This window comes from Dermochelys coriacea, chromosome 1, assembly GCF_009764565.3.
Source record: "Dermochelys coriacea isolate rDerCor1 chromosome 1, rDerCor1.pri.v4, whole genome shotgun sequence".
Classification (NCBI taxonomy): domain Eukaryota; kingdom Metazoa; phylum Chordata; order Testudines; family Dermochelyidae; genus Dermochelys; species Dermochelys coriacea.
This window is the reverse complement of record NC_050068.2, coordinates 269218859-269241561: the sequence shown is the minus strand read 5'-3', so window position 1 is coordinate 269241561 and position 22703 is coordinate 269218859. Positions and strand designations below refer to the sequence as shown.

General features: G+C 42.4%; 1 protein-coding gene across 2 annotated transcripts in view; it reads left to right on the top strand.

Moving 5' to 3' along the window:
* Nucleotides 1-9732: 9732 nt before the first annotated feature.
* The window catches only part of ELK3 (ETS transcription factor ELK3), a 61090-nt gene continuing 48119 nt past the window's right edge, over nucleotides 9733-22703 (top strand). The window contains exon 1 of one of the 2 annotated variants that reach the window (XM_038415211.2): nucleotides 9733-10172. The gene's annotated coding sequence lies outside the window, so the exon portion shown is untranslated. Of the gene's footprint in view, nucleotides 10173-18734; nucleotides 18829-22703 lie in introns of those variants that run through there. The other variant, XM_043492044.1, reaches the window with a different exon arrangement.

Sequence of the window (22703 nt, the reverse complement as noted above, 5' to 3'; positions counted from 1 at the left end):
AACATATTTATCAGGTTTTCACTTTATATACATTTATGGTACATATAGGGAAGGTGTCTTGAGATAGTATACACAATGATGCTCAATGGCTGATGCTGGATTGGTACTCTCTTTTGGAATAGGATCAGGTTCAGGCTACAGCCCTATATCTGTTGAATATTTAGAAGGATCAAAATAACATCATGTTTAAATGATTCAGATGTAGGTGCATCTGTACTATAAGTAGGAAAAATGGATGATAGGATGTTCTCATATTTATTTTTAAATAGACAGCAAAATAATCTATGAGTTAAACTTCCCTCCCAGATGGATGGCCTCAGAGGAATAACACATTTTAGTTACATTTAAAGGCAGAATACGAGACATAACAGGCACCCCTTTGAATCATGAAGAAAGTACATTGCACCAAGTTAGAGAAATGTGGGTATAATGCCAAAAGATTGATGTAGATCCAACTATTTACCTCTCTTAATAAAAAACAAAACAAAACACCTCTCTAAGAACTGATTTTTTTAGTGTACTAAGAGCAGCTATGACATTTTATGCTATCTCCATCATTCCCCATAAGAAGCACAAGAAGCATTTGATCAGTAATCTATACTGACTACCAACTGATTTATCTGAAAACTTTTAAGGCTTGGTTTTGACTTATAAAGCCTAAGTAGTTTGGATCTTAACTACCTTAGGACCAGCTGTAGCAGATAAGATCAGCTGATGTACTTTAGTTAACAACTCCATGGTTTAAACATGTGGCAAAGAGGGGTCCTTGATTCTGGAATGTCCTTCTCACCTGAATCAACCAGAGCCCAGATTTGGCGACCTTCAGAACACTCTGAAAATTTGTTTTCTCAAGTGTCTTCTGTATGGGATTTATTATTATGGTTCTGGAGAATGAGAATGGGTAATAGCTTGTTTTGTTGTGCTGATGGACTTTTAAAAAAAAGGTTTATTATTTAAATGCTATATTTTCTAACGCTTATACATTACCAAGAGCATGGATAGGCACTTTTATCCATATAAATAAAATAAATTAATACATTAAATACATTAGAAAAGAAAGACGTACAATCACTCAGAGGCAATTGTAAAGTGTTAGGGAGAAAATGGCTGTCAAAGCAAAAAGTCTTTCAGGCTAGAAAACATATAAATCTAATTACACATGTTAGCATATGTTTGCACAGTTTAATCCAACTACAAAATATCTTGGAATCTATGCTTGGCTGAAATGGAGAGGTTGTTTTCCATTTAGCTAGATATCTGAAAACAGCAAAAGGAGATTAGAGTGACAAGATAGGTGAGGTAATAATTTTTACTATACCAACTTCTGTTGTGAAAGAGACAAGTTTTCAGCCCTGGTCTACACCACACAGGTTGACATAAAACAGCTTATATTGACCTAACTATGTCAATGTACACATTACAGCCTTGCTTCCGCCAATGAAAGTGCCCTACTACACCAACATAAAAACTCCATCTTCACAAGAGGCTTAGGGCTTATGTCGGTGCACTTAGGGCAATGCAGTGTCAATGTAGACACTGCCTTACTGGCTGTTGGCTGTCTTGGCGATTTCATGCTGGAGCCATGAAATTGATAAGAAACCCCAGCTCCCCGCTCCACAGCTGGGCTGTTACCAAGTCTCCACTCTAATCCAGGCTGCCACCAGGCTCCCAGCTCCCCACTTAGAGCCGTTCTGTCCTGCCTCTCCTCCCCCGGGGTCCTGGCTCCCCATTCCCTGCTGGGAGCCCTGCTGCCCTCTGGGGTCCCAACTCCCCACTCCCATTAGGGAGCCCGCCTGCACCAAAGCTCCCGGCTCAGATTCCGCCGTCTCCCCCGCCCCTTGGGCTCTCCATTCCATGCTGGGAGCACAGCAGCTGACTAGACTCTGGGCATGGATCTCCCTGTTGGAGGTGAAAAGCCCCAGGCAGCTTCCCCCCTGCTCCCGAGATTGGGGAGGCAAGAAGTCTGGGGGGCAGCTGGGCTCCTGGCAGGGAGTTGCATGAAGCTGAGAGCCCGGGATCTCAGCCCCCACACTGCACCTCTTCAGTCTGTGGAAATGCTCATGGTTAGGATGTGCACCATTGACAGAAGGAGGGTAGTGTGAATATCAGCCACCGCAGTAATTACTGTGATGGCTGTAAGTCAACCTAACCTAAGACTTAAGATTGTAGTGTAGACATGCCTTCCGTCTTAGGCCTGGTCCATACCCCTGAGAGACATAGCTATACTGACATAACCCATGGTGTAGACAGTATTAGCTTGATGGAAGAATTTTTCCACTGACCTCGCCACTGCCTCTTGGGGAAGTTGATTACCCTGTCGATGGGAGAAGCCCTTCTGTCAGCATAGGTAGTGGCTACTGCACCACCGTAGCCTTTTAAGTGTAGACATACCCTTATACAAGGTGGGTGAGGTAATATTTTTACTGGACTGACTTCTGCTGGTGAAAGAGACAAACTTTTGATCTTACATAGAGCTCTTCAGCTCTGGAAAAGATAGAGTCACAGATACAGGGGCATGTGCAAAAATTTAAATTTTACCATGTTAGGGAGAGGGCACATTGAACACACACGTATTCTACACATTAAACCATATCAACACACACACACACATACATCATATACAAAAAATAAACAGCAATATAGTCACCATTTCAACAAACTGTACCTTTAATCCACCTCAGATACAGGCTCCTTAACCTTCTGGGGGGAACATGTGCAAACGTGCAAGAAGGCACACGTTCATCCATAACCTCACATTATGGGGATACGTGTATGACCTCACTGAGTTTGCCCACCACATGTTAGGAGGAAATATCATAGTAGAAAAATGGGGGAGGGGCAGAGCGCTCTTCCAGACCCAGGGCCCTGAACTCCTCCCATCCCAGGGCTCCAGGGAAGAGACTGAGCTCCTCCTGCACAGGGGGTTCTTGGGGGATGCAGAAATCCTTCAGCCCTGGGGTCCCAGCGAAGGGCACAGAAATCCTCCTGCTCCTGGGCTGCGGTGGGCGGAGCGAAAGAGCTCCTCTCCCCCAGGGTTTGGGGAGAGTGAAATTTCTCCAGCCCCAGGGCTGCAGCGGGCAGAGCGCTCTCCCTGCCGCAGCCCCAGGGGAGAGGAGTTCTGCGGCCCCTGCCGATTATTGGGGTGCCCTGTGCCCCTGTACAGATAAATACAAGGCAGAACAGATTGTTTAGCATTAGGCGTTAACACATGTTGCAAGAGACCATTCAAGGTGAAGTGGGCAGTTAAGACCTCTGCAGTCGTAGGACAAAAGCGGGGGGGGAGGGGAGGGGCAAGGGGGCCCAGTAGTGGGTTACAGATTGTTATAATGAACCATAAATCCTTTGTTTTTATTGAGTCACCACTCACCTTGTTGCTTTAACATCCTGTAATCAACACAGCTACAACATTGCAAACATAAAAGGAGATTAATTATACCTAGAAACCAGAGTGATGGGTGCGCTAGAAATACCTTGGTTAAATTAGGTTAGATTAAGAGATTAGGTTAGAATTAGACAGATGGGTAAGAGAGAACAGAGAGATGCAACTAATGTTCTAGCCTGAACCTGCGTTTTAGTTAATTAGCCTGGAGATGAAACTGTGCAGAAAAGCATACTGAGGGCCTGTAGTAAGAAGCTTGCTGGATTCTAAAATAGTTACTCGGTGTGGTCTCATTAGACTCCATGGTCCTCTAAGCTTCTTGGAGTCTTCTCTCTATGTTTAAATAGAAATTAAGCATAGTGAGAAAATCCAGTTAGGTGCTTCATGATCCTTCAATACACAGCACCATATAATATTCTTGAAATGATAACAAACAAGACAATCACATCCTATGCAACAGGCAACCCATTACAAATACATAGTTAGGAAGGCTAACCTAAATTAATCACATATATGAGTATCAACTTCAACCTAAATACATGGGGTCACATGCTCCTTTCTGCTACACAATACAGAGGAAAACAAAATATGCCAGAGGAAGAAGAGAGTGGAACAGCAGTGGCCTCCACTGCATAATCCCCATTGACTACAATACTGCAGAGTCCCCATGTTTACAAGTCCATATGATAGGACTACTACAGAACTTGGGGGATGGGTATGAAGCAGGGAAAAATCTGGGGAGCAGTCACTCTCTGGAAAATCCTCCCTTAAGGGTGCAGGCAAATTTATAATTGATACCCAGCAGTAACTCTCCTTCTGGGCCTGCAAACTCCACCCACTGCATTGCTGTACAGTTACTATTGAAGGTGCTACTATAGGGGAAGAGGAAACCCAGGAAACAGTGCAAAGGCCCTAGTTCTCTTTGGTGTTCCACTTATTTGTTTCATGGAATGGGGATGCAATTACCCCTTCTTTATTCTCTGTCAGAATGATTAAAAGGAAACTCTGTGAGCTGAAACTTGCAGAGTTTTCCTGTCCCTGAGAATGTGGTCCAGCATTTTAACTTTATTTTAATTAAGACAACTAGTTAGTCGAGGAGTTGCAGTTCTACTTAAGTCTGCTCTGCAAGACCCTCTACAGCTCAGCAGAATGCCCAGACAGAAATAATGCTCCAATGGAAACAGCATATAATCAGTCCTTTTGAAACAAAATGCATATAGAACCAATGCTTTACCATTGAGGTACTCAGAGTAGCAGCCGTGTTAGTCTGTATTTGCAAAAAGAAAAGGAGTACTTGTGGCACCTTAGAGACTAACAAATTTATTTGAGCATAAGCTTTCGTGAGCTACAGCTCACTTCATCGGATGCATCCGATGAAGTGAGCTGTAGCTCACGAAAGCTTATGCTCAAATAAATTTGTTAGTCTCTAAGGTGCCACAAGTACTCCTTTTCTCATTGAGGTACTGTAGGTGGTACTTTCATTGCTTTAAAATGATGTATAAAACTGAGGTCCTGGACACTTGTGAGCAATAAAGATCTCATAGGATTTTTTGGAAAGACCAACGTTGCTGGCTCTGGAGCTCATATTTGTCCAGCTACACGAAAGAGGGAGAGAAGAGAAAACCCAGGTTTGTTGGTGGACCATTCATTACTATTGATGCAACTTGTCAGGCATTCAGATATTACATGTGTGGCACAAAACCCAAGATAAATTAGATCATCATTCCAACTTGGGTAATTACATTCTACTTGCCTACAGTCCAAAACCTCTTGGAGATACCCCAGTAACCAGGAAGGTACTTGTTCAAGTTAGAATTACATAAAAAGATGTATTATTATTTAATATTTATATCACTGTAGAACCTATTGGCCTAGGTGCTGCACAAGCAAGTACAAAATAACAGTCCCTGCACCACAAAACTTGCAATCTAAGAAGACAACTGAACTCAAAAAATGGGTAAGGGTAAGGGATACAATATATATATATATATATATATATATATATATATATATGCTTTTTATATATATTTGCATTTATAAAACTATTATAAATAAATTGACAACTATCCTCACTAGCCCTTATTAATTAGCTATTTTTATAGTCATCATGATAGATTTAAGAAAAAAACATGCTTATAGTGTCCAGAGATCAGAGCAAAATTGTGCTAGGTCCTATACCAACACAGGTCTAGACATGATCCTTGAAGAGTTTAAATGAAGAACAGAATCACAGTAAAACTGGCCTGTATTTTAGTATATAAATAAGGGATTGGGTGCTTACAGGAATGCACAAGATTTATAGTCAACTTTAAAAACACAGTAAAATCTGTCTTAAGGGACAGACAACAAATTAGTTGCTTAATTAAGATGTCTAATAAAAAAGAGGAAGAATTATACATTGTACATTTGGGGCTGCATTAGAGGAAACTCTTACTACGGGGTGGGGGTTGCTTTAAACAGTTGGCTTCTTGCGCAAGTTTGATTGTCTTTAGACAAACGGGACTTAAGAGACATCTGGGGTGCATATATTTTGCCTGGGTTCACTCCACCCCATCAGGTTGGGAATTCCAGCTGGCAGATCACCAATAGCATATAGCAGTATTATGTCTTAGTTGCAATGGAGCTAGTTACTAGTTACAGTCTACTCCCTTGCTAGTGTGACAGCTGCCATCTAAGTCAACACTGAACCCTGAACCAGAAACTCCAGAGAGGAAAGAATGAATCTCTACAGCTTGAAGTAAAGAGCAAGGTTTTGTTGTTAGCGGTGTAGACACAGCTCCTGTGGATGAGGTACAAATGGAGACATGCAACACACACTGACAGTGGGTTGCACTAGTACATCACTAGTATTTTTAAACCTGCACCATCTGGACACTTTTCTCTAGGCAACTACTTTTATACCAGACAAAGCCTTCTATAGCATAATAAACATCTTCCCTCATTCACCATATTTTATTTGTGAATCAATGTTTTAGGGCAGGGATGGGCAAACTTTTTGGCCTGAGGGCCACATCTGGGAACAGAAATTGTATGGCGAGCCATGAATGCTCACAAAATTGGGGTTGGGTGAGGGAGGGGGTGAGGGCTCTGGTTGCGGGTGCGGGCTCTGGGATGGGGCCAGAAATGAGAAGTTCAGGGTGCGGGATGGGGCTCTGGGCTATGGCAGGGGAGTGGGGTGTGGGAGGGGGCTCTGAGCTGGGGGTGTGGGCTCTGGAGTGAGGCTGGGAATGAGGAGTTTGAGGTGTAGGAGGGTGCTCTGGGCTGGGACCAAGGGGTTCGGTGTGTGGGAGGGGGATCAGGGCTGGGGCAGGGGGTTAGGATGCGGGAAGGGGTACAGGCTCTGGGGTGGGGCTGGGGATGAGGGGTTCGGGGTGCAGGATGGGCCTCCGGGCTGGGATCGAGGGATTCAAAGGATGGGAGAGGGATCAAGGCTGGGACAGGGGGTTGGGGTGTGGGGAGAGGCTCAGGGGTGCAGGCTCTGGGCGGCGCTTACCTCAAGTGGCTCTCGGAAGCTGTGGCATGTCCCTTCTCTGGCTCCTATGCGGAGGTGCGGCCAGGTGGCTCTGCATGCTGCCTCATCCACAGGCATCGCCCCTAAAGCTCCCACTGGAGTGCCAGAGGGGCCATTGGAGTAGGACCATTGGAACGTGTAGGAGCCAGAGGGGGGACATGCCACTGCTTCCGGGAGCTGCGTGGAATGGCCCCCGATCCTGCTTCCTGGCTGGAGCAGGGCAAGCCCCAGACCCTGCTCCCCAGCAGGAGGTCAAGGGCTGGCTTAAAATGGCTGGTGGCTGGATCCAGCCTATGGGCTGTAGTTTGCCCACCACTGTTTTAGGGTAATCTGGGGGATAGATTAATTTTGCTATCATCCACACAGGACAAAAAGTTTCCCTCTAATCAAAGTCTTTTACAGCACAATGTTTGTAGGGAGCACATACAAATCATTTCAAAAAAGATTTTTCTCCAACAAATATCTATCTGTATTATTTGTGTCAATGACACCATCTAAAACCTCAGAGTTTTTCCACTGTCCACAGAACTTCCTCAAATCTCTGTGCTTCAAACAAATCATGATCACTTTATTTCAATAAACAAAATAGTCTCACACTTTTGTCTCCATTTTTTACAGGTTAGCTTCAAGACGCCACATACAGTGTCCAATGACATCTTTCTCTCAGCCTGGAGTCTTTATCTACACTTCCTAGACCAGGGATTCTCAGACTTTTGTAATGGTGACCTCTTTCACACAGCAAGCCTCTGACTCCGCCCCCCGCCCCCTTATACATTAAAAACACTTTTTAATATATTTAGAAACACATTATAAATGCTAGGTTTCAGAGTAGCAGCCGTGTTAGTCTGTATTCGCAAAAAGAAAAGGAGTACTTGTGGCACCTTAGAGACTAACAAATTTATTTGAGCATAAGCTTTCGTGAGCTACAGCTCAAGCTCACGAAAGCTTATGCTCAAATAAATTTGTTAGTCTCTAAGGAGCCATAGGTACTCCTTTTCTTATTATAAATGCTGGAGGCGAAGCAGGGTTTGGGGTGGAGGCTGACAGCTTGCGACCCCCCATGTAATAACCTTGTGATTCCCTGAGGGGTCCCGACCCCCAGTTTGAGAAGCCCTGTCTTAGACTGTTATTTGGGTGAACAAAGGACTTTAATTTTTAAGCCAATATTTTAAATGGCAGAACATTATTTTGAAAGGGAAAATAAATCACTTGCTTGTTTAGAGACATAATTCCTTTTTTGAAACAATTTGTTCCCTCCTGTTGCTTCATTGGGAAAAGAAACAATTCAGGACAGCACTGGAAATGCCCCAGATCTTAGAAGAAATGAATGAAACATATCATAACTTCAAGAAGAGGAATTCTGGTACCCCCCAAACTTCAGCAAATCATCTTCCTGATGCTGGTGCCATGATAACTCCTCTCTTGCACACCCAACTTAAATCCTGATTATCTACCTGCATACATGTTTCTATGTATGCTTCTCAAATGAAGTTTGGCTACTATGTTCCAAAAATTTACAGTAGTGCTTAAAACAAGTAAAGGCTATGCCCAATGCATATTTTTTTCCAGAAGTGATAAATTATTTAAAGTTGTACAAACATTTCATCATTTCCAGCCCATCAACTTCATGAGATTTTAGTGGACCCCCAAACTCATACTCTAAAATTCCGTATGATCTCAGAAGGCATTTCTCAACAGTTGACACCTTTACGTGTGCATGCACGAAGACATTTCACCTCACCCGAAGCTCTTGTATGTGGGACATTAAGGGACCAGAATGTGGAGTCTTACCTACTTTCCTTGAAAAACCTACAATATGCCCATTGCTAAATGTCAAGATGCTAATAACTAATTTTCAGTGGCAACTGTGACAATTCCCTGTTAGCTTCTTTGTCGCCAATTACCTACCATTAATATAGCAGCCGTAACCCAAAAATAGCAAGCAAAAATAAGGTAACATCCAAATAACGTTATGTCAAGAACATTTCTGATCTCTAATTACCCTGTTTGAATGCTTAATCTTTTGACTATTTAAAAGATGTTACAAGGCAGTACTTATTTAATTTATATATAATTATTAATTACTGAGTATCATTGATGTGTGCTTGGCACCCTACAGGTGTGGGGCCTGACTCAAGAAGTTTACGATCAGCATCAGAAAAAGACAATACAGAACAGACACATGCAATACATGAAAAGATGATTTAAACTCCAAATGGTGTATGCTTATTATTTTTAATAGAGATGAGTCTGAACCAAAACCCTAGTTCTGAACATCCTCAAATGGGTTCAAAATCTGAACCCAGATCTGAATTTCACAAATGGCCTGTCTTTATAATGAGCCAAACCAAAAACCATAGAATCTGATTTGGGATTTTTAGTCCAGATTTTGAGCACACTTGGACTATTTAAATATGGTTTGTTTGTCTTTTTCCAGTTTGTTTTTAACACTAGATATGTTTGGTGTTGTTTATGTATTTTGAGGTGTCTGTCTATTTAAGGTTCAGTTCTGAGAAGTGGTCAGCACCTCTTCCAAGGTGCTGAATACTCTCATGCTGCCATTGAAATCAATAGAAGTTGAGGGTGCTCAGTGCTTTGCAGATCAAATCTGGAGATTACACATTCCTTGGGACAAACGCCATGTCTTCTCCCGTCTTGTTGGGTGCTCAATGCACTGTTAATGCTTAACAAGAAGTAATAATTACTAATACATAATATTAACATGGTCGTGTTCATCTTTAACAGCTGTGACCACTGTCTTTGGAAAAGCTGATTATTTTGCAAAGCCACCTTATGCTCTTAGTAGAGGCTGTTCATGGGCCAGTTTGTTGAGCTTGTTTGAAGCTCCTCCCCTGGGGTGTAGAACAGGAAGAGGTGGAGGTCAGAGGGAGCTGCTGGAGCTCCTTGTGTGTGTATGTATGTAGTTACCGTTACCATTTGACTATGTGTGTGTCTTATATTACAGCAATGCTGCACATCAGCGGCCAGAGAGAGGGGAGGAAAAGCCTGTTTACACAGACTGCAAACCGCCTGGGGAATAATGCAGGAAAGGAAGTGAGCCGGCTCTCTGTCTGACTGCTCCAACTTCCTGCTCTCACACACACATACACACCAACCAAGAAGAAAAAAAAAAAAAAAAAAAAAAAAGAGAGAAAAAAATCAGGATCTCATTACAAGAGCAACAGAGCGCTTGCAGAAGACTGTCAGCATGGAAAACCAGGGGATTTTACCCAGCTTCCTTTAAACGACAAGGAGAGACTGGAAAAGTCCACCAGGCTCTGGGTATGTAAAAGTGCTTCTGAGCTTGGGCTAAGTAGTGCAAAGTTTGGGGGGCTTGGGAAGGTGGCGGGGGCTGAGAGCAAAGGGGAGCCAGACGAGCTGTGAGAGACGGGCAAATAGGAGAGTGGATGCAGCTGCGCTGCGGGGCCCAAGGGGCTGCTCTTCCCGCAGGCACCACACAGAGGGTTTCCCTTCTGGCTTTTAATCTGCTGATAAAGGACAACGTGGCTGGCAGGGGCCCGGCCTGGGTGCGGGGACATCAGCTTCTCGGGCAGTCCGTGCACGGGAAGCCAGAGCGAACTATTGACTCTGAGGCAGAAATGCCTGGTGGTAACTCGGGGGGCAGGGCCCGGAGCCCCGCGAGGGATACCGGGCAGCACGGCGGGGGGGGTCTCTGCCTTGCCTGGGGACAGAGTCGTCAGAGTCTGAGTGGGGGTTCAGGGGGTCACTGGCTGGGGAAGGGAGAGAGGGGACGGGGAAGAGTTGCCTGGCTAAAAGGGGCAGAAGACGAGGGGCGAGCGCGCTAGCGGGGAAAGAGAAGTGTCTGTGTTTGGGGGGCAGGGTCTGCCTGGGGCGAGAGGCCGGGGGCCACTGTCTGCCAGGGCTCCCCGGGGAGGGAGCATAAATCAGAGACCGAAATAACTGGCTGCCCTTGGGGGTGCGCTTTGCATTCACTCGCTGCCTAGGGCGTCCCAGCTGCAGGGCCACGTGGGCCATTTTTAAAATTAAAATAATCACAGCGGTGCCCGGGGGAGGGGTCTGGGCGTTTGTCAACACGCCCAGGCTCTGGGGCAGCGTGTGCCGATCCCCGCTGCCTCTGCAAGGGGCGAAGGGGGCTGTGTGGGGAGGAGGCTTCTTGCAGAAACTGGGAAGGGGGGGGGGGGGATTTTAAAAAAAAAAAAGTGTCGGGAGAGTTTCAGGCTTGTCTGGAAACAGCAAGACTAATTGCCATGCGCTTCCGGTTTGAAACTGGCAGCAGACAACATCTTGAAAATGAGTCACTGTAGCTCACAAAGAAACTCTGTGGTTTTCTCCTTCTCAGGTTTATGTATTTGCTCTTTTTACCGCTTCCTTTGTCGTCTTCAGCGTTCCCCTCTTGCCCTCCTCCTCTCTCTCAGGTCCCCCCTCCCCAAAAGCCCTTCTGGCCCATTTGGATACGTTTCGCTGGGGGTGGGGGGGGAAGAGAAAGCGGAGAGTTGTTTTTGGATCTGGCTTTGCTGAAGGTTAGAGGGACTCTGATGCTGCAGGGGGAAAAAGTTCCATGAATTTTCCACTGGCTGCAGGAAGAGAGCCCATTTAGTCATGGCTAAGTAATGTCTGCACACACACACACCAACTAATCTCATTAGGAGTTTCCGTTCCCTAACACAGGAGGGTTTTGTGAAGCCCTGTCAGCCTTTCTACTACTGCAGTTGAAAGGGAGACAAGTTACATCTTTATTTACTTAGGGGTATAGGGCTCAGACCAGTTTATTCAATGCAGTAGCTTTTCAGGCATGGGGTCTTCAACTTCTTTTTTTTTTTTTAAAAGTCAGTGGTGTCATTTTAATTTCTGACAAAAAGGCATCTAATACTCATCTAATATTTTGCTTTTGCAAAATCTTGGTTAGTTTCAGAACTTTAAGCATAAATGTACTTTACAAATATTCGATAGTTGTGGGAGGGTTTGTATGAAAGGGGGATATTTAGGAGGTTGTACTTAGCTAAACATGTTCCAGACCTCTGTGATGATCTTATGGATTTGCATAGATTTTTTTTCAGATAAAAACTACACTCTTGCTGGTAGGTGCTAGGACACTATGGTGATGGGTACATTAGAACTGTGATGAGTGGACAAAAGGACAGAATCTTGTTGCTTTGTCACTTTATTTGGTTAATTTTAAATTGGCATCTAATTCATGCTTATGCCTTTCAACTTATGTGGTTTGTAAAGTGGCTTTATTATTATTTATGTCTTCTGCAGTAGGGCACAAAGGCTCTATTCAAAATTGGTGCCCTATTGCACACACAGAAAGATATTCTCCCTGCCCCCAAAAGTACTTACTGTCTAATTTAAAGTAAGAAGTTGTACAAAGGGAGCGTGGAGCAAACAAAGAACATAACAAAGAAAATTAAGTTTTAGATGTGTTTTTCTGACATAAGAAATATCGAAAAAGCAAAAAGTGTTTAAAAGAAAAATATATATGATAAACATAGTAATGCCATGAACACTGCATTTGACACCTTTTAGCTACTAAATTCTGTGCAAAAATATGATTGAATGAAGAATTAATATCACGTCTTTACCTGAGATGATCCTCGGCATTTCCTTTACTTTCTGTGTTCATCCTGTGCTAAGTTTTTTCTGTATAGAAGAGATTTTTGACCAATGCCACATTGTAAGGCAATTTCATTGGTGGATTACTGCCCACTACAGCCAGAGTGAGAGACACATTCATTTCATATGTGGTCACACAAGAACTTTAGAGGCCATGTATATTAAACATAGAAAATGCCTAATCCTTGGTCAGCGATCAAAAATAATCTTCAGACAGTAAGTGTTATTTCTCTTTTCAGAGAGTTCATCTTTCCATGAAAATCTGAGTTTTCAAGAGATAACCATATTACTGGGACATTTAATATTTCAAAGTCTGTTGGGTAGGAACCAAAAAGTACAAGTTAAAATCCAGTGAATATTCCATGACACCCAAAGTCCTATTAGACTGTCTCTAACATTAAACATGAACTCTGTTTGTTAAATCTACACTTTAGTTTAATTAGCAGGGTTATATAAACATTGTTGGAATTTCAAAATTCCATCTGTTGCGTCTATATAGACTACGCATATTTAGAGAATATGCTAATTATATGACTTTCATTTAATTCAGAATAAGTAAAAACATCTTGATGCCTTCATAATGATGTACATGAAAATGGTAATATGTCAGTTGTATGTACTACATATTTGAAATAAATAGTAAAGCACAATCCACAAGTGTTTTATAAATAAAATACATTGACTCAAGTGTGGGCAGAAAAAGTCCAAATTTTATTTTCTTCCACTCATGAATAATGCAATTCCCCTTAAATTATAAAAATGCTTTCTATGTGTATTTATTATAAATATTATGATTCCTTAAATATTTTGATTGTAAAATAAAAGTGATTAAGAAAAAAGTATATATCATTACTATAGTGATTATTCATTTTATATTTACCTAATATTTCTACTATCAGAGTTGCATACATTTTGTTTTTTCTCAGAATATTTATAAACTGAAACATTTCCAAGAGCTGTACCTTGTAAAGAAAAATTTTTTACACCCTGGGAATCCACATACCCTTTTTATGTCACATTACCACTTACATGTAGTAGACCAAGACAAATAGCACAATCTCAAATAAATAAAATAAATAATCCTCTTTACAAATAAGTTTACATAACACTACACACATGTACCTATCCTTTACTTCTAGAGATACAATCACTTTTACTTTCAATCATTAGAGAGACTTACTACTTGCTGATTCATAGTGCGTCTTACTCCATTCAGTTGATGGTATTTCATTTAACTTAAATCATGATTATAAAGCAAAGGCTGAAGTTTTGTCTTTCTTTATACAGTAAATTTGATTGTGTCAGCTGAACACTCACCTTGTAATCCCATTTTTGGAATGGATGCCAACTCAGGGTGTGTGTGTAGGATGGGGGAGTGTTATAAGAGGGTAGTAGCAATCAGGTGATTTTTATAAACCTGATATTGAGGTACAACAGAATTTAAATGGTTTTTGTTATGAGAGAATTATTATGCAATGAAAATGTTGTATTAATTTGTTGGTTCACACAGATGCATTGAGCCCCATTCAGTGGCTGAGGGCGATATGCTCTCATACAATGCATCATGCATAGGGAAGCTAAGTAACAAAGATGCATGGAAAAATATGGGTGCAGAGTCTTAGGTGTGGGAAATGCAGTTATATGATGTCATGCCAGTTTCAGGAGACTGCAAAGCAATAGACTTTCAAGGAACATAAGATTTGGCTACTGATGAAAAAGGGGATTGTGGTGTTTGCTAACAGAGGAGGAATCCTTGTATACAGTTATTTATGGTGCATGTTATCTGTAGAAAGAGTAATTTTCTAGGAAAAAGGGACCCTAAGCTAATCCTGTCTTAGTTGGCAGTACATGTTAGTGACAAATCATTAAGAAGTTTGTATACCCATTTGTGGTCATCTGTGGGCCAAAGAGTTCTGTGTCACAGAATAAGATAAACTAGAGATGGAAAAAACTTGTTTAATCAACCAGTCCATCACATAAAGGCATGACTGATTGGATGTGTTTGAAATCTGGACTGATTATCAATCCACATAGCCTTCTTACGGTGATTTTATTCCAATCTAGATTGCGTGTGAATATTGACTTCTGAATTTCTGTTAGAGCCACCAAATTGGTTCCAGGACATAGGTCTATTATGTGCCAATTCCAACAAGATTTCTGCTGGTTTTCAACTGCTACATGTCTTTTGTGACCACACCCAATGGCAATTACAACAGGCTGTTGCTAATGTGCTTTTTAAAACACTGTTCTGTGGATCCCACTACTGATTTGTAGTCGTAACTTTCTATGGAGTTTTTCCTCACTGTTTTCCACAATAAGGAATCATAACCCTGAATCATTGGGCAGATGTTTACTTGGTCTGTAGCTTGTTTAATGAATCAGCTAATATTCTTGAGACTGTTGAGAGCTCTTGAAAGACTGAATGTATCTGTTCTCATGTTGAAGTATTTTGTTGAATTATGTATGATTTAAGAATTAGTCATGATTTGCAGCAGAATGTTGGGAAGTAGGAACAGAAAGTCCAGCTCACTTCACAGAAAAATAAAATGGTAAATGTATGGAAACAAACCAGACGAGACACAAAGTATACCTCGTGTGTGTACTTTCCTAAAACAATATGCATATTTGTCTTTGTTCAGCATTTATTTAAATGGTTATGTTTCATTTTTATGTCTAATGGTAACTTCTCCAGAATTAAAGTTTTTAAATGGTTTATCTTTAAAAATAGATTTTAGCTTGGATCCATTTTTGGAAAATACTTTTGTTGGTTTTCTAAACAACATAATATAACAAACATTCCTGTAACAAGCACTACATTTAATAACATCACTGACCCACTAACTACTGATTAAGTCAGTATCATATAATGCCAGTATATGGACCCTATGTGTTCTAGTGAAATTCTGATTTTTAAAATTATTATAGTGGGACATGCAATTCAGAAATCTATCCTGAAATTGTTGGTCTATTCAGTTTCTGTAATAGAGATGGCCGGTATCTCCCTGTCTATTCTAAAACTACATACTTCAGTAGCAGCTTTAACTTAAATGATGTACTTAAGAACAAAATGGCCCAAGTGTAGCCCTGGTGTAAGCAGATAGAACTCCACTGAAGTAATCTGTATCAACTCCAATGGAGTTACACCTGTTAATACTATATCTGCTTTTGACCCACTAGCATTACTGATGCTTTTGCAGTCTACTTTATCATAGACTGATACTTACATTCTTGAAGGAGGTATATCCATAAACTGTGTGAAAAAAGTTAACTAGGGACTAGATTCTGTGCCCCATGCTAAACCTGAGTAGCCACGCTTGCTTACAAATTGACTGTTTAATAATTTGTTCCAATATCTTTTCAGGTATTGAAGTCAGACTGACCTAATTCCTTTCGGACCTCTTTGTTCTCCCTTTTTATATTTACCCTTCTCCAGTCCCCTGGGACCTCACCCGTCCTTCATGAGTTCTCAAAGATAATTGCTTCAGTTAGTTCCTTAAGTAGCCTAGGATGAATTTAATCAGGCCTTGATGACTTGAATACATCTAACTTATCTAAATATTCTTTAACCTATTCTTTCCCTATTTTGGCTTGCGTTCCTTTCCCCTTGTTTTTAATATTAATTGTGTTGTGTATCTGGTCACCATTAACCTTGTTAGTGAAGACTGAAACAAAATTGGCATTAAACACCTCAGCCATCTTGATGTCCTCAATTATGAGCTCTCTTTCGTACTAAGTACAGGACCTACACTTTCCTTTGTCTTTCTCTTGCTCCTAATGTATTTAAAGAACCTCTTCTTATTGCTTTTTTTGTTCCTTGCTAAATGTAACTTATTTTGTGCCTGAGCCTTTCTGATTTTGTCTCTAGTGCTTGTGCTGCTTTTTTTTTTTTTTTTTACACTCCTCCTTAGCCATTCGTCCATGTTTCACTTTTTGTAGGATTCCTTTTTGATTTTTAGGTCATTAAAGAGCTCCTGTTACAGCAGAGGTGGGTAAACTACGGCCCATGGGCCACATCCAGCACATGGGACTGTCCTGCCCGGCCCTTGAGCTCCTGGCCCCTCCCTTGCTGTCCCCCCTCCCCCGCAGGGCTGGCTCCAGCTGGGCATTGTGGCTTCCAGTCCTGCCGTTCTGAGCAGCATGGTAAGGGGGCAGGGAGCAGGGGGGGAGGTTGGATAAGGGGCAGGGGGTCCTGGGGGGAAGTTAGGTGACAGGGAGCAGGAGGGGTTGGATGGAGCGGAGGTTTGGGGGGGGTGGTCAGAGAACGGAGGGGGGAGACAGGGTTGGATAGGCGTGGGAGTCCTGGAGGGTCTGTCAGGGAGTAGGGGTCAGGGCAGTCAGGGGACAGGGAACGGGGGTGTTGGATAGGGTGTGGGGTTCCGGGGGGGCGGTTAGGATCCTGGGCGGGGGAAGTCAGGGGACAAGGAGCAGGGGAGGTTGGATGGGTCAGGGGTTCTGAGGGGGGCAGTCAGGGGGCGGGAAGTGGCAGGGGGTGGGGGGGCCAGGCTGTTTGGGGAGGCACAGCCTTCCCTACCCAGCTCTCCATACAGTTTCGCAACCTCGGGCCAAAAAGTTTGCCCACCCCTGTGTTACAGCCATGTTGGCCTCTTATAATTCTTCCTATCTTTCCTTTGCATCAGGACAGTTTGCGGTTGTGCCTTTTATATTATCTCAGTGAGCAACTGCCAGCTCTCCTCAACTCTGTTTTCCCTTAGATTTTCTTTCCATGGGACCTTATCTACCAGTTCTTGGAGTCTGTTAAAGTCTGTTTTTTTTAAAGTCTGTTGTCCTTATTCTGCTATTCTCACTCCTTTTTCTTATAATCATGAAATCTATCATTTCATGGGCACTTTCACTCCAAATTGCTAACAATTCCTTCCTGTTGGTCAGAATCGTGTATAAAATGGCTGACCCCTGGTTACTACTACTTTCTGAAACAAAAAGTTGTCCCCAATACATTTCAAAGAACTGATCGTAAGTTCTGTGTTTTACCGTATTACATTTCCAACAGATGCCTGGGTAGTTAAAGTCCCCCATTACTACCGCATCTTGTGTTTGGGATATTTCTGTTATTTGGTTGTCTTTAGTAGACTCTCTATGATGATGTCACCCCTACTTTTTACCTCTTTCATCTTCCATCAGAGGCATCAATTGGTCTGCTCTGACCTCCTTCTGGATCTCTGAACAAGCCCATATTCTTGAAGTATAAGGCAACACTTCCTCTCTTTTTATCCTGCCCGTCCTTCCTGAACAAGATATACCCCTTTACAACAATATTCCAGTCATGGAACTTATCCCACCAAGTCTCCATGACACCAATGAAGACTTAATTTAGCTTATATACTAATATTTCCAGTTCTTCCTGTTTATTCTCTTTGCATTTGTACATTTAAAATGTTGAGGAAATTCCTCCGCTGATGTCCCTTGTTTCTCCTATGACCCTACTTTAATTTTCCATGCTCCCTCTCCCCCCAACATCTAAGTCTCCGTTAAGGTCACCTTTTTAATGTTTACCTGTGGGCTTTTGTCCCCTGCCCCCTTTGAACCTAGTTTAAAACCTCCTCTCTAGGTTGGTGAGTCTGTGCACGAAGGTGCTCTTCCCCTTCTTGGTCAGGTGGAACCCATCTCATCCCAGGAGACCCTCTTCCCAGAGCAGCATCCCATGGTCGAGGAAGCCAAAGCCCTCTTATCAACATCATCTGCATAGCCATGCATTCATCTGTAGAATGCATGTGTTCCTGCCTGGGTCCTTACGCTCCATCGGGAGGATGGATCAGAACACAATCTGCATGCCTTCACTCTTGCTCCTGGAGTCCTGTGCTCAGGGTCATACTTAGCAGTATCATTAGTGCTCACATGGACGAGTAACACTGGGTAGTGGTCAGAGGGACGGATAAACCTCAGCAACCTTTCCATAACATCTCAGATGTGGGCTGCAGGCAGGCAGCACACCTTTGCAGAAATCACGTCAGGTCAGCAGATAGATGCCTCCATCTCTTTCAGAAAGGAGTCCCCAACCACCAGCACCCTACACCTACGCCTCCTAAGTGTGGTGGCTGTGAGCCTTCTAGCTTTGGGAGTAGGTGGCTCTTCCTCCTCAGCCATTGAGGTCTTCTCCTTGTGTCCTGTTGCCAGTACGATGTACAGTTCCTTCACCTCAGTGCACGTAGGTGGGGGTGAAGCACTGTCTATTGCCCAAGGTGACCAGTAGCCTGTCTCCTCCCTGTACAGCATCCAGTTTTCCTTCTTCCTCTGGTGCTGGTGTAGTCATCTGTCAACATCCTAGATGTTTCCAAGTGTGTCCTGTCAATGAAGTCCTCACACTCCTGGATGCTACACTGATGAGGTACCTCTTCCTGCAGCTCTTCTTATCTGTTTCCCGAGGACTCCACCAACAGACACCTCTCGCACCGGGTCATTGCCTTGTCAGACTTTCGTCAACAGGGACATGCAGGCCTCAGTCCCAGTAAGTCAAAGTCAAGGCCTGGGTGGAAGCCTCCAGGATCAGGATGCCTGTCTGATGCGGGACCCCACAGATGCAGGGAGAGAAGAAGAGCAAGTGGTGGTGTTGGTGACATGCTATTTTCCTCCCATGGCAGGTTCTTCCTTGTGGAGCAGTAGTTCTCAACTGTTCCAGACTACTGTACCCCTTTCAGGAATCTGATTTGTCTTGCACACCTCAAGTTTCACCTCACTTAAAAACTATGTGCTTACAAAATCAGACATAAAAATACAGACGTGTCACAGCACACTATTACTGAAAAGTTTCAGAGTAGCAGCTGTATTAGCCTGTATCCGCAAAAAGAAAAGGAGTACTTGTGGCACCTTAGAGACTAACAAATTTATTTGAGCATAAGCTTTCGTGAGCTACAGCTCACTTCATCCGATGAAGTGAGCTGTAGCTCATGAAAGCTTACGCTCAGATAAATTTGTTAGTCTCTAAGGTGCCACAAGTACTCCTTTTTCTTATTACTGAAAAATTGCTTACTTTCTCATTTTGTCTGTATGAAATTTTAGTTTGTGCTGACTTCGCTAGTGCTTTTTATGTAGCCTGTTGTAAAACTAGGCAACGTTCCAGATGAGTTGATGTATCCCCTGGAAGATCTCTATGTACCCACAGAGGTACACATACCCCCGGTTGAGAACCACTGTTGTAGAGTACATGCAAGTTAAGGAAAGGGAAAAAAACCCAACCCTGCTGCCCTGCCTTCCTCCACTGGTGAACAAGCCTTAGTCTTGAAGCTACCTTCATCTCACCAGCTACTGGGTGACTCAACCCCTCTCTCTCAGTTACCTCTTATCACTGCCCTATCCAGTTAAAAACTGCACTGCTCTCACTTCTAAGAGCCCCTGCTAGAAAGGGGGCGCTAATTTACCTAACTGCAGGGCAACCTAGCCAGGACAGTCAACAACCAAGTCTACATTTCAAAACACAGCAACCAACTCAGAGTCCTATCAAAATCGATGGCAAACTCCCAGCAGAGAAAGTGTCTGTTTTGCCCCACAAATTTAATCAATAGCAGTAAGTTAGAGGTGTCCCAGAGATATGTACCAGTTGGCTAACTCCCTTCTTGAGATGAGGGATAAGGAATCCTTCTGCAGGCCACAAGCCGTTTTGCAACTGCATTTGAACACATACTTAACTCTGAGTATATGAGTACTCCTATTAATGTCATGGGACTACTTGCATGCTTTAAGTTAAGCACGTGATAAAGTGTTTGCTAGTGCAGCCCTTGGTGGGACTGGAGTAGATCCTGACACTCCTATGCCTGCCCCTACACTACAGGGGCCAAAGGTCTTCCTGGTGTGGCATAGTCCTGTTTCAAAAGCTAGTGTCAGGATATGCAGAGCAACTTCATGGCGTGCAGAACATGCTGGTCCCTGTATGAGCTCCCTAAATTCTGTTTCACAGAACAGAACCATTTCAACCTTGTCTTGGGCTGTTTATGTCAATTTATTATTCCATATCTGAGGGTTCCAAATCCAGAGCAGCAACACTGACTCATTTTCTGGGGTTTTTGAAATGTGTGCTATCTTAATGTCATACCTCAGGTTTATTAACATCCTAACTGCAAGGGTAATAACAGAGAAAATCCTGTCTCTCTCACCCTTCACAATGTTCCATACCAGTATGCATGGCCCTTTAAAATGTTTCCTTCATTTATTTTTAAACACACTATAGTGTTAGCTGCTAACAAAAATGCTGTTAAGTCACATAATGAATCATTGTCGCAATCTCCCCAGGCACATGTTTTTCAATCTTTAAAAAAATTTTAAAATGTATAAAGGGCTCTCTCAGTGTTAACATAGAAAATGAGCTAAGTATTAGCTCTGTGTAAAATGCCATCTTGCAAGATGAAGGTTTTCTTGAAAATACTGGCAAAACCAAAACATAAATAGGAGTTTGTTTAAAACCTAGTATTTTTACATTTGTACAATCATCTACTTAGGATATTTGTTAAAATTATTTAAATATGGTATTGTAAAAGTTTAACCCTGCTAGTTTTGTGAAACAACTGACATGCTAATACATCTGCAGAACAGAGATCTATTACAACGTACATTTCTCTGGTGGCAGCATTTCACTGTAATATCTCCACATATCCCTTTATCATCAGTCTGTTCTGTACAAATAGAGTTAATTGAGTACCTTTCAGCCTGAGCTTTCTGAGAAAGGTCCTGGTATGTATTACAACTATTAAACAATTTATGTTGAAATGGTGTTCAGCGGCCCCCTTTGTGCTAGTACAAACAGATTCCAAAAGTTTACAATCTACTTCAATCAGCTTTTCCTAGCAAAACAATACAGTAATGCCATAGAAGGATGAATAATATTAGAAGGCATATAGAAGGGAGAGACAAATTCTGATCTTAGTTACATTAGTGGAGTCTGGAAAAACTACACTGACTTCAGAGGAGTAGTTTCAGATTACACTAGTTTAACTGAGATCAGAATCTGGGTTTACCTTCGATATATAGGGGTCAGATCTTGGCCTCTCAGAAGACTGCTTTATCCTACTCTGGTGACTTAGAGTAGACTTAAAGCTGGTCTAAATGGTCAGTTGAGGAAAATCTTTCAGTGGACTAGGGCTGGCATAGGGAGCCTAATTACACCACTGCTTCATTCTAGTGATCTCTGTTTGCTACAGGCGCCATGGAGGTTAAAGCTGTTTGCAAATTAGAGCAGCTCCAGGCTGCTCTAATGTACAACAGTGGCTGAACTGATCCCCAGTCAGTTCCAAGATTGGGGAGTACAAAGGTTGCATACACCCCCTTTCGCTATGCAGCATGGCAAGGCCTGAGGATAGTGGCTATAGTCTTTAGATCTTGACGAGAGTGACCTAATACCTCATTCATGATGCAATATACAGAACAAACATAATTATTGCTGCGTGTCCTGGGAAGCTGCAGAGATGTTAACAGATTAGCTGGTGAACAACTGTCATTTCTAAAGCTTTGTGATTTAGGCACTTTTTGTATAGTGATGTTTGTGGCAAAAATTTAAGTGATGCTCCTTCCCTCTCTTCTTCATGGTTTGCAGCAACCGTGGGAATTGATTTAAGTCCACAGGATATTACCTGGAACCCTGGAAGACAATGACCAGATTTTTTTTCGTTTAAATAACATGCACCTTAAACTGTAATTTATAGCCCACTAGCTATGCTAGTGTTTATATTAATGTATGAAGTGAGAGACAAGATGCTGGATGATACCTGTAGATACCTGTAGGTCTTATCAGCGTGCTAGGTATGTGAAAAATGGTACAGACTAAGAGATAAGTTAGTTATTTTATTAGGCTTCAGCATTAGCACTAGAGCAAACCAGAACCTGGATAGCTTTTGGCATAACAAAACTTTTATGGATCAATTTTGTATCTGAGAAAGGGAGAAGGAAACGAATATTCTTGGAATTTGAGACACATGGGAGTACATACCAGTGATTCTTAATTTAGGGCTAGATTTTGAACCCATTACTCATTCTGGTGAACAGTTAGTCACAGGACTAATCTATGGAAACCAGCAACTGTGGGTCTTGACTACTCCTGTGAGTAACTGCTCACCAATGTGCATAAGGGATTCATGATTTTGGATTAGTCTATAATAGCTATCAAAGGAACATTGGCTATTTTTTTTTAGGAGACTCTGTGTATGCAAAAGTTTATATATGTACACAAGTTGCCTTTTACTAAATCAGACCATGCAATTTTTAGTCTAATCATAC